This window comes from Rhinopithecus bieti, unplaced genomic scaffold, assembly GCF_001698545.2.
Source record: "Rhinopithecus bieti isolate Rb0 unplaced genomic scaffold, ASM169854v2 scaffold_32092, whole genome shotgun sequence".
Classification (NCBI taxonomy): domain Eukaryota; kingdom Metazoa; phylum Chordata; class Mammalia; order Primates; family Cercopithecidae; genus Rhinopithecus; species Rhinopithecus bieti.
Genome location: NW_016813944.1, coordinates 562666 through 575859, shown reverse-complemented (window position 1 = coordinate 575859; position 13194 = coordinate 562666). Strand labels below are relative to the sequence as shown.

Below are 13194 nucleotides of genomic sequence, written 5' to 3'. Positions count from 1 at the left end.
ACAGGAACTGAAACTACAACCCCTGGCTCAAGAACATCCTAAGCAGTGGCCTGTGCAGAAACTCCTGCAGGAACACCCCTTCCTCAGGTTTAGTGAGCCAAGTCCTTGCAACAGTAGGGCCAGTAATCACACCCATTCCTACTGAGTTATTTTTTTTAATCAGTTAAAGCTTAAATGTAAGTTCACCTCAGTCATCAATCTCTTTGCGTGATTTTCCCCACAGCTCCTGGATGAGCCCTCTGTTCCCCCTCTCTTGCCCAAGGCTTCCACATGCCTTCTGGAACCATTGCTTTGTATTCAGCAAACTCCCTTATGTCATCACTCTGTTCTCTCAACCATCCCTTCACCTTTTTGCTCCAACACAAACCTGAGTTTTTCCTGAAGACATTGCTCCTCCTGTAGTCCTCTAACGTGGTGACTGTCTGCTCTCTCACATCAGGTGGAGAAGGGCTTTGGTGTCCCATTGTTCCCCATTGTCATTTCCAGGTCCCTTGTCTTTGCACTCTCTCATCTGAGTCAGTGTGGAGCTATCTGATAAGGCCTCCTTTCCCCCTGCTGGTAGCTGTCATCTCTGGGCCTCCCATTTACTCTTTCGGACTGTTCCCCTCAAATCCAAACCCAGCCAATCGCAGCAGTAATTTCAAAATGCAAAGTTGACATACATGATAATCTGGCCTCTGAATTCCAACTTCCTTATCTCCAATGACCTTTAGCTTCTCTCCATCCTAGCTACACACTCTCAGGGTCACATTTGGACCTTGTCATCATCTACAACAGACCTATTGCCAAAACCACCAATTCAAGCATCCTGCTTTTTGACCACACCTGTTTCTCCTTTGCCGTTCCACCCACCATGACTATTTTGTGTCCAAATTTAGATTTTCAGCCCAGTGATCCCTTCTACTTTCTACCAATTCATCAGGTCTCTTCTTTTATCCCTCTGTCCCTTATCCAGCTAAAATTCCATGTACTATAGTTTCCGTAACAGTTTGTACACTGTCTCCCCCACCACAGAGTCTTTGCCCATGGCAGTCTCTCAACCTATAATGGTTTTGTTCATCACTTTCCTGGTTAATTCCTATTCATTATTTAGACCAATGCTGGTCAGTAGAACTTCTGCAGTGATGCAAATGTTATATACCTGTGCTGTCCAATTCCGTAGGCACTAGCCACATGTGACTATTGAGCATTTGATGTGGCTAGTGTGACTGAGAAACTGAATTAGAAACTGAATTTTAGGGTTTTGTTTTTTGTTTTCTGTTTTTTTGTTTGTTTGTTTGTTTTTGAGACAGAGTCTCACTCTGTTGCCTGGGCTGGAGTGAAGTGGCGCAATCTGCAACCTCCGCCTGGGTTCAAGTGATTCTCCTGCCTCAGCCTCCCAAGTAGCTGGGATTACAGGTATGTGCCACCATGCCCAGCTAATTTTTGTATTTTTAGTAGAGATGGGGTGTCACCATGTTGGCCAGGATGGTCACGATCTCCTGACCTCGTGATCCACCTGCCTCAGCCTCCCAAAGAGCTAGGATTACAGGTGTGAGCCACCACACCTGGCCTGAATTTTAGTTTTATTTAATTTTAATTAATCTAAATAACTATATACAGTGGCTGCTATTTTTGTCAGTGCGGCTTTTGCTCTCACTCAAACTGACCTTCCTTAGGACAGCCTTCCCTAGCTCCCCATGTGATTTCAGGGTCCTCTGTTATATTGCCATGGCTTTATCCTTGCCTTCACAGCACCTATCTTAGTTCGTGATTAAATACTCATTCTGTGATTGTTTGACTGTGTCTAATTGCTCACCATTGTATCCCCAGCATCCAGCACAGTTCCTGACATACTGTAAATATTTTTCAATAAATGAATGAATGGATGGACATTGTGAGAGCAAGAGGAGGGGATGCAGATTAAAATAGCTGTGAAGAATCTTCAGTGGACAATCCTCATGATCCAAAGAAGAATGACTGCACTACTGGAGTTAGGGGTGCCACTAACAAGTCAGTTGAGCAACCTATTTCCAGGACCACTTGGCCAGCATTGGTGCCAGTGGGTGCAAGGACCGTTAATACTGACTCACAGGCCAAAGGCAAGTTCCTTGTCCTCAAACTATAAGCATCATCTTATTATTCACATTCTATCAGGTTACCATTAAGTCAGATTTCAACTGTCAAAACAATATCCTCCTCCAGCAGAGCTATGAGCCTGATAATTTATTCTGATATACTTTGGCTGCTACCAATTTTTTGTAACTTAAAAAAAATAATGGGATATTATATTTGAAAGTAAAGCACATTATTTCAACACCTGATTTACTCGATTTAACATATGGCTTATATCTTAAATGTGTTTTAAAAGATTATATATTCTCAAATTGATAGAATTATAATTTCCCCATTTAAGGGTTACGTAATTAAATATAGGCATGTAGTTTTTGTGGAAACAGATACAACATGATCTAGAACATTGTAAAATATTCCTGCTCAGAAAAAAATAGATAAAATTCAAAAAGGTCCTTCCACATATAACACTTCCATTTTTTCAGTAACAAGTTTGAGAATTCCTTCCTAATATCAACAACTTTTAAGGACTCTCCATTTATAGTAATTGTACTTTCAGTATTCAGTTAAATGAGAAAACACATAATGATAAAAGCTTCTATAAACCCAGGAATGTTCTGAAACTTATAGCCATTAATCAGCACGTACTTACGTATTCTTAAAAATAAGAATACAAATATATTTGCAATATAAACAATGTTTGTAGTGGAAACACTCATTTGCTCCACTACCCCAACCTCCCCACCATGCTCTCCAGTTTGCTTCTGTTATATATTTGGTGGTTCGGTATCTCAGAAACTGATCCAATATTTAGAGTAGAAAATGGACTTACTGAAAGGGGACAGTCATAGGCAAAATGCAAACATATATACATATATGTGTTTGCCAGGTGTATTTATTATATATATGTTGCATATTATATGTACTCTTTTTTTTTTTTTTTTTTGATGCGGAGTCTTGCTCTTTCGCCCAGGCTGGAGTGCAGTGGACGGATCTCAGCTCACCGAAAGCTCCGCCTCCCGGGTTCCCGCCATTCTCCTGCCTCAGCCTCCCAAGTAGCTGGGACTACAGGCGCCCGCCACCTCGCCCGGCTAGTTTTTTGTATTTTAGTAGAGACGGGGTTTCACTGTGTTCGCCAGGATGGTCTCGATCTCCTGACCTTGTGATCCGCCCGTCTCGGCCTCCCAAAGTGCTGGGATTACAGGCTTCAGCCACCGCGCCCGGCCTCATATATGTACTCTTGATAAGGGAATCATAGAACTTGGAGATATTCCAAAGTTTATCTGGGCTATTTCCTATAATGCAATAGAATAGTATCTAGATCATTCATAACAGAAATAGCTGAATGATTTAGGCGCATTCAGCAATGAAATAATGTTATTATTTTATAGTAGCTTTAACACAAGAGAAAAAGTGTTTTCCCTATAATTATGATTATTGCCATTAATATCTCCAAGGTTTTTGGTTTTCACTCTACTACCTGTAGGTGTGTGGAGGAGTGCAAAAATCTAGTCCATGTCTATTCTGCTACAGAACAGCCTATCAGATCATTTCCCAGTTAGAAGCACCTGCCTTTCACTGATTCAAATCATACTTTAGCCCTGGGACATTCACTTATGGCAATTTTTTTTGTGATGATGGTTTATATCAACTTGGGTTTTGCATGTAAATGCCCGTCATTCTTAGAACTTCCTCCCCACCTTACCTAGTTATGATAAGCACAACATCAGTGATTCATGAGAACATAACCCTGAAAACCTCCCCATTTTAGAAACTGCCTTGGTTTTGCAAAGTATTTTATAGAAATACTATGTTCATATTTTAATAGAAATACAATCTTGACAAAACCAAAAAGCAAACTTCTTTCTAGGTAAACTTCCCTATGAGGACTCTGCTATTACATTTTCCTCCTCTGTAGTTAAGTTTCCTGTATCTTTGAGCTTTAGTTCTAGAGTTTCAGATTTTGTAAGGCATTTTAAAAGAATCATCGAATAATAGCTGCTGCTCTAGGACGAGGTTTACTTAGATTGTCCTGACTCTGAACTTCTGAATCCTATGTGCACCTCCTTCTTAATTATGTAAACCCATGACCCTCTGGTCTCTACCTCAAGTTCCTTTCTGCTCCGAGTCCTCTACAAACAAGTCTTTTTATTCCCTATATCCCAAAAGAAAATCACTCTAGTTTTGAAGACTCGTACTTTGCTGATCAACTTCTTTACCTATTCATCCTCCAAGACACATAGTGGTAGTTTGATTAGTAGCAACCTGCCTAGGATAGCAAAATGCATGTCCACTATAATTTCTGTACAGTCAGCTTACATGGTATGCCTCAGGGAGAGCTCTGAGCTACACTTGACTTTAGATTCCCTTGTTAATTCAACAATTAAGACTAATCTGTTACATATTACAACTTATAAAAGACTGTTTCCAACATTTTTTTTTCCAGACAGGGTCTTGTTCTGTTGCCCAGGCTGGAATGCAGTGGTACAATCATAGCTCACCTCTGCCTTGAAGTCCTAGGCTCAAGCAATCCTCCTGTCTCAGCTTCCTGAGTAGTTACGACTTCAGGTATGCACCGCCATGTTGCCTGATCTGGCCTCAAACTCCTGGGCTCAAGCCATCCTCCTGCCTGGTCTGTGTTAGGATTACAAGTGTTGGAATTACAAGTGTGAGCCACCATTCTCAGGCTATTTCTAAGACTATTATGGCACAATGGGTACTCAATAAATATTTGTTGAAAGAATGAATGAATCAACTTATAGTCTTAGATGGAAAAGCCAAAGGATCAGATCTCTTTTCAGTAACCACAGCGCTGGATTGGCAAATGCTGCCTTCTATTTGAAATTGTGTAAAATTCTTCTTTCAGATATAAACTAAAATCAAAGACAACCTCTGAATGCCATCCCATGAAGCAATCTGCTATTGCGATATCAGGTGTGGCTTCTACCACCACAGCCACTGTCAATCTACTTTTTTTTTCTTTTTTAGATTCTGTCACCCAGAATGGAGTGCAGTGGTGTGATTTTGGCTCACTGCAGCCTCCACCTCCTGGGTTCAAGCAACTCTCCTGCCTCAGCTCAACGTGGTAAAACCCCGAGTAGCTGGGACTATGCCAGCATGCCCATGCCACCACACCTGGCTAATTTTTGGAGTTTTAGTAGAAATGGGGTTTTACCATGTTGGTCAGGCTGGTCTCAAACTCCTGGTCTCAAGTGATCTGCCCACCTTGGCCTCCCAAAGTGCTGGGATTACAAGCATGAGCTACTATGCCCGGCCTTCATCCTACATTTCTCTACTCTTCTTCTGTCTCCTCTTATTAAAATCTGAACTGATCCAGGAATCTTCCAGTTCTTGGTGTGCGTGTGCACATACACACACACACACACACACACACACACACACACACACATACATATTTTCTTGATCTTAATCCTAATGAAAAACATGTGGAGCATAGCAAGAAATTCCTTCTTATTCTATGAATAGCAATTCAAGGGATGGTTTCCAAAGAATTATTAAAACACACGCAAGAATTCACATTATACTCCAGTGGGTAGTAACAAATTGAAAACGTTATCAATGCTTTATAATGTGGGGAAAACCCTGAGTATATAACAATCTTGGGCAGTGAAAAAGAAATAACCCAGATTCCACAATTTGAACTGCTGACCTTTTTCTGTAGCTGACCAACATTTTTTCACCTCACTTAGTTTACTAATTTATGATTTTCTTACGCTAAATTTTGCATCCCTTTGGTATAAAGTGCCAGCGTACCTGGAAAATATTTTTGCATTTTACATGCTAGTTAAAATATACCCTCACATAGTTTGTGTCTTTGAAAATAATATAGCACCCTATGATTAATACACCAGACTCATATAAATATAAATAGACATAAATACACACATATATATGTTTCGTCTTACTATAATCCAACTGAGGTTAACTGAGAAAATCCCCATATAACAAACATATGTACAAGTCCCAGCCAATGATCCATTCTAGGGAATGTTAAATAAACCAAATCTGGTTTGGCCAAAGAACTTAGATAGTCCCTTGGAGTTTTCTGCTACATCAGGTGTAACTGAATGTAAAATTTTCTATCTGGAATTTCAGGGGCAATTAAAACTCTTAATAATTCTTTTTCCCTTTGGCTGTACCTTTATTGGTTGGCAATGAATGACTTGGCTTCTGACCAACATAGGAAAAAAAACACTTTTTTCTCAGAAAACTTGTGATGACAGCTGTCATTTTCCAGCTCTCAGATGCCAATGGGAATTGACCCCAATAGTCATAAGCAATAAAGTTCTGTACAGAGAAAATCCTATTTAATGGAGGAGCATTTTCCATTAGGAAATTCCTTCTAATAACAAATAACTAGAAACTACTTTTTGTTCTCTTCACAGGGCCTAGTCCCATGACAGGCCCTCATTCCAGGCCCTACCACGGTGACATCTCTATTGTACCACCAGCTCCCCAAAGTGGTGACAGGAGCCCTGGGCCTGAGCTGCAGCACTGACTCAGCATGCCCCAAATGTCTCCAAGTTTCCAAGGCCACCCCACAGTTGTATAGTAGCTCCAGTCAGGCTCCTGGGGAGGTCTGTCTGACCTCATTACCATGGAGCAAGATAGGATTTTGTAGAACATTCTTTCTTCAGTCTCTTTAAAGAGAACAAGCCAGGACACACACAGACTAGAAGCTGGTTTCTAGGAAATTTAACCTCTCAAAATATGGGCATCATTGAATGTCCCTGATATAGTCATTCTCCAACTGCCACTGTGTGAAAACAATATACACAAAAGATGAAAGACAACTTTGAATGACTAGCACTGGACTCAGGACTAATGATAAGAGTATTAAAGTCACACATCAGCCTACCCGAAGCACAAATTTTCTTCCCTGAAAGAGTTGAGAAGTGTCACTGTCCAGTGAGGCATTTACTTTCAAACTAAATCCAGTTAAGAAGCTGGGCTGCTGGCCATAACTCCTACAGAAACTAACATATACTTCTGTGCCTCTGACAGCCCGGCCCAGTGATGAGTACACAGTCGTAAATGAATTTCATTTGATATTGTCTGCACTAACACAGCACCAGACTTCAGGACAAACCACAGCTCTGCAGAGCAGAGGTCTGGCCCACTCTCCCCCCACCCCACCCTCCGTGGCTTGGGTCTGCCCTTGTTGTTACGACCTGCCCGAGGTTTCATCAGCATCACCTCTGACTCATACTTCGCATTCAATAGCAAGATGAATTCGCCAGCAATGAGAGCCTGGAAGAGGGCCAGCCTGTTGGTACTAAAGCAATGCTGGCCCCAACACAGCTGGCTGGGCCAGACGTTGATGGGAAATGGCTGACTGCAGGATAAACAAGCAGCTCCCTTTTTGGTGAGCTTCAGAGGAAGCAGGTGGACAGAATCAAGGCTTCAGGTATGCTCTTCAGAGGCTCTGTGGAGTGGTGGGAGGCTGTAAAACAGCATGGGAGATGGTTGTGGTTCTCCCCCAGGAAAGGCACCGGCAGGGAGAAAGGCAGATTGGCAAACAGTGTGGGCCCACAGTGTGAACCAGGGGAGAAGCCATCAGGGGACACATCAAGCCGTGAGAGGTAGCTGTTCAGGGACCCCTCAGTTGCCCACCGTCCCACAGAGACATTGGGGGCAGTGTCTGTGCCTCTCTCCCTCACCACCCAAGCTGCTCCATAAGAAATTCTGAGCCCCACTGGGCAAGTGGAGGGAACGAAATGCCTCAAAGTGGGGAAGAATGGAAAGTCTAACTAGCAGTACTGTGGAAGAGCAACACAGACAAGAGGTGTAGAATTAGCTGGGCAGGGTGTGTGAGTTCCTCCTGGTGCCTGCATGCCTGAGAGGACGTCATGCATTGAGCTTGGTTTAGGTTTTAAGGCAGTTTTGGTGTTTGAGGCTTATTTAGCACACATACGTCCAAGGTAGCGTCAGAAAGAATTATAAACTTCGTGTGACTTTTCAAAACAACCCAGTGAGCCCAGTGTTAGCAAATAGCAGTCAGCCGAGATAAGCGGCCATTCTAGGAGCAAAGGCCCTTGTGCCAGGAAAACAAGAACAAGCACGAGCGAGAAGCAGGGCAATGCAATCCACAAACACAATTCATGCTTTACAGCTGTGTGACAATGCTTCTTTTGCTTGGACCTCAGGCTCTGCAAACTGCAGCACAGAGGAGGGTAAGTGTGCAGTGGCCCCTAGAGAAGAGTGGTCAGTAATAAAATTGCACCCCACTTTCCTTGCCCCTTTGTGTCCCTGGGTCACTGCCAGGCCTGTCCCAATCCTGCAACATGTGGAAAGCCAGTGTGTTCAGATGGAATAATAGGGGATGCGACCTAAAGAGATTACTAATAAGATTTTCCAGAAAAAGAAAAATAACTATTTTTTAAGCATGAGCAGGGAGAAAGAAAGTTTCTTTGTTTCTAATTGGAAAGCTTTGCAAGCTATTGACTTATTGAGAAAAATGAGAATTGGGTACACAGCCTTGACTTCTGGTGATTTCTGACACTTTCCTCGAAAGCCTGTCACTCCAAATTGAGGGCCCCAGGATTGGCTGTTTTACAGAAGCCCTTATGTATTGAGGTCTTGTATGAAGTGGACCCATGTAAGATGGGGAGGGGTGACAAATGTTGACTCAACCTCAATCGTCAGGTTATGGTTCAAGGTCATTTTCTTAGAGATAGTGAGTCTTCAGAAAACCTTTGAGTAAAGGCAAATGAAAGGCTTGGGTCTAAAAACAGGCTTCCAAAAGTGGAAATAGGACACAGGAAGTGGAGAGTTGGAAAACAAAACAAAACAGATGAGCTGGAATGTAAAGAGCAGACAGAGAGTAGAAAGATGGGGAGAGACTCTCTAAGGAAAGCTGTGAAGGAAGAGGATTGTGGCCTCTTGGCTTTATTTTCAGTTAGTGCCTCACACAATTCATAAGGTGAGGCTCCCGCACATTCTGGCCTGTTCTCCCCAGTTGTGGGGGTGAGGAGGTAAGTGAACTACACCCAGACTTCTTGCAGCTGTCGTCTCAATATCAGGTATCTGCGAGGTGGGGAGAGAGGTGGGAGGATTGATAAGGGGTTGTATAATTACTGGGAACTCCAGCCAATGTAACACATGCTTATGTGGGCCTATGTAGTTAGGTTTCACAATCCCTATTGACTGTGCCAGACCCTGAACTAAATACTGGAGATGTCGAGATCAAGAAGGCATGATTCCTGCCCTTAGGAGTGCACCATCAAAGGAGATGAGGAGTGCATTTCCTCAAAGGAGGAGACAGATAAGAAAACTAAACATTTTGATTCAGTATGTTTTGGGATGCAGGTAGGAACCAGGGCTGCAGGGCCAGGGAAAGGGGCACCTCCCCAAAGACAAAGGTCCTATCCTCAGTCCCACAGAACAGCTTACAAGACTCCTCCTCAGGTGCAGCTGGGTCGGAGGGTACGGCCATCTCCAGCTATCTCCTACATCGCCTCTATTTTCTTACTGTCTCCTTCTAGTCTAGGTCTTGCCAATCCTATACACTTCGTTTCCAGCTCTGTTATGCCTTCAGGCTACTGGCTGAGCCTTTTTCTTTTACTGCTAAAGCATAGCATACATTTTCCTACATTTCCTCCCTACCCTCTCGTTTTTCACCCACCCCTTGATGTCAAGTTCCTCTCTGTACCACTTTATCATAATCTCCCTCTTGAAGAAGAACCACCAGTGATTTCCTCATCACTAAATCCAGTGATCCTCATTGATATTATTATACAGAGAGCTGACTGGCAAGTATCACACTACAAGCTAAAACTCTCCCCTCTTTCAGCTTCCCAGGCCTGTCTGCCCTTGTTCTTCCCACAGTTCTCCTGTGCTTTCTTCATTAGCACCAATTCCCTTTCCCATCTCATAAGTGGGGGTGTTCCCCAGTGAACAGCCGCAGGGAGCGCACCTTCATCCAGAGTACCAGCTCTTCTCCCTGCTGATGACACCCAAGTCTTTTTCTCTAGGTCTGATCCTTCATCTTATTTCCAGTCCAGAATTTCTAATCATGTACTGGTCAGGTTCACATTCATGGTCATCTGTGTCTCTCAGGGTTCCTAGCACAGTACATTGCATAGATATGGACACAATAATATTATATATATAAATACAATAATATTAAGCTTAATGATGAGTGAACGAAGGAACAGATAAAACATCCCAGTCTCCTTCAGAAAATCCCACTTTGTCACTTCTGCCTTTCTTTCCTGACCATGGTTTCTGACCTGTTATCTTCCAAGAGACAGAAAATTTATTATTATTTTCCTAGAGGAGTCTCATCCCCAAAGCCTGGAAATGGGGCTTTGTATTATCCATCTAAAGATGAGTATTGTTATCTTTCACCCCTCTGTTCTCTTTTCAGTGCCTCATTTTCTTTCTTGGTGAAATGGAATAAAAGTGATCAGCCCTTGTGACAAGTCATATTATTCACAGTAACATTGTTTTGTCTTGTAAGTGACTGACATTAGGACTCACATATGAACTGATTTATACCCTAACTTCAAAATGCCCTTTCTCACGATCTTTAACCCCAAAGCAACAGTAATAGCTGGACTAATAGCACTTGTAGTATGCCAGGCACTGTGCTGGGCTAAGTGCTTTACATGTGTTATCTTTCCGAATCTTTTCCAAAACCTTATAAAGCAGAAACCATTTCCACAGAAGGAAACTGAGGTTTAGGGAAGTTGAAGTAACTGGCTTAAGTGGTAGAGGCAGGGTTCAGGGAAACATGAGAACATCCCACTCTCAACATCTCACCACACAGCCTCTTGCGTCTATTGGATTCAGTTACAGGAGGCTTGAGTTGGTTCACATCTACAAATAATTGAATGTCTGTTACCTGCTGAGCATTGGGGATACAAAGGTTTAAAAGATCAAGTCCGTGATCTCAAGGAGCTTACAGTCTAGAGGAAGAGAACCAACATGAGACTGATGCCTGTGCAGTGAAATGAGACTTTTGGATGAAAGGGTTACATTTACACAAAGCACGCACAGTTTAGTATTACATGTCCCTGCCCTTGAAGAAGATCCCAGCTGCTAGAGTTTTGACTATGCAGTGTTTCAGATTTAGTTTCCCCTCCTCTTTGATCAGGCTCCTCTGCCTTTCTAAAGCTCATACTATACATATAATTTCCATTCAAATTCAAAATCTTTCCAATTATTGTAGTGAATGCAATGTTATTCAAGGATTTTTTTTTTCCTGAAAGAGCACCTATCTGACATGCATTTTTAATTTTATGTGCAATATGCAAATGTCATCACTGTAGTTGTTAACCGCAGTGCAGGATTGCAATTAACTATGGAGCTGTGCATTTTAGTTATATGCTAATGCTAATGAGATTTTCATAAAGCAAGTCCAATTACCAGCCCTATTTTTTAACTGCAAGAGCTAGTGCAAAGCAAAGGTGTTGACTTTCTTTAGAATAAATTACCCTTTGTCCTTGGCTCCTTCATCATATTCAATCATCCTAAAAAGTAACTCCTGCTACTTTGAATATTGTATCCTGCCTTGCTCTCCAGTACAATATTAATGGAGACTGTGGGCAAGATTGTTTGGAAACCAATTTACACTGCACAGGCAGTGGGAAAACTTCCTCCAAATGTAAACTACTCCAACAGAGGAGCAGAGCTTTGAATACTCAAAGTAAACAGGACCTAGAGGAGACTGAAGACCCAGACAGTGAGTTAGCAAAAATAAATCACAACAGAGCGTGTATGTGGTGTAACCTTGCACAGAGAAAACACGAGCAGTGAATGGGTATTTAAACTCAGATTTATGATCAACTGTGTCACTAGTGGAAGACAACCACCTTAGCGGGATATTTATTCATTCATTCATTCATTCATTCATTCAAGAAACAAGTTATAGGGCTTCTGTGTTCCAGACACTAAATTAGACACTGAAGGTTCAAATATGAATCATATAGGTGAGGAGAGACAGACTTTCATATTTTATTTCTGTACTAATTGATTCTTTTACAAAAAGAAAGTGTCTGTGAATTACTTGGGCAGTGACAGAATGAATAAGCACAATGCCTGCCTTCAGTGAGCTTATGGTCAAGTAAAAGGATACAAATATGTAAAATAATTTTAAAAGGACACAAACATGTAAAATAAAGTGTGACACATGAGGTATTTTTAGAGGGGGACAAAATGAAGGCAAAGGTCAGTTTGGAGAAGGAAGGTGATGGGGGGAAAAGCTTCTTAAAAGATAAGGAGATTCTTGAGCTGAACCTTGAAGGTGGATAGGCATTAGCTAGAACAGGGTGAGAGGTCAGTCCAGAAAAGAACAATCTGAAGAAAGCACAGAAGTATGCAACAGCCCAGGTGACTGTAAGTGATCCAAGGTCACTGGAAGCACAGGGTATGCAGCAGAGCCAAGATGAAAGGTAAAGTTGGAAAGGAGCCACTGAGAGGTTTTCAGCAGGAGAATAAACAATCAGACATGCCTCTTGGGTAGCAAAGTGGAACAAGGGTGAAAGGTGAGTGGGTGGGGGCAAGTAAATCACCCACCCACAGAAACCACTTCTCTGTTCAACTCAGACCCTGAGACAAATGATCAGGTTATATTTCCCCTCAAGACATTTCCTGTGCCCCTGTAGAAGGCTATGAAACAACAAAGTACTCTTTATTTTTAATATTTTTTTCCAGAAAGAAAATATGGGAGAGAGGGAAAAAAGCTTGATGACATTGATACACAGTTTGAGTGTCTTTTCTGCTCCGGATCAACTTTGAACCAAGATGAAAGAAACATAGAAACAAAACCACAAGAGAAGAAAAGGCGAGAAAAATAAGGGGAGAGAGGATGATAAGAATAGTACCAGGCTGGGCTCAGGGTTTCACGCCTGTAATCCCAGCACTTTGGGAGGCCAAGGCGGGTGGGATCGCCTGAGGTCAGGAGTTCGAGACCAGCCTGGCCAACATGGTGAAACCCCGTCTCTACCAAAAATACAAAAATTAGCTGGGCGTGGTAGTGCGCACATGTAATCTCAGCTACCTGGGAGGCTGAGGCAGGAGACTCACTTGAACCTGGGAGGCGGAGGTTGCAGTGAGCAGAGATCATGCCATTGCATTCCAGCCTGGGTGGCAAGAGCGGAACTCCGTCTCAAAAAAAAA

The 13194-nt window shown here is 42.4% G+C and overlaps 1 long non-coding RNA gene across 2 annotated transcripts in view; it reads left to right on the top strand.

Moving 5' to 3' along the window:
* The first annotated feature begins 7313 nt into the window (after positions 1-7313).
* LOC108513382 (uncharacterized) overlaps positions 7314-13194 on the top strand; it is a 13132-nt gene continuing 7251 nt past the window's right edge. For both annotated transcript variants that reach the window (XR_001880884.1, XR_001880883.1), the window contains exon 1: positions 7314-7480. This is a non-coding gene — a long non-coding RNA (uncharacterized LOC108513382). The remainder of the gene's footprint in view (positions 7481-13194) is intronic.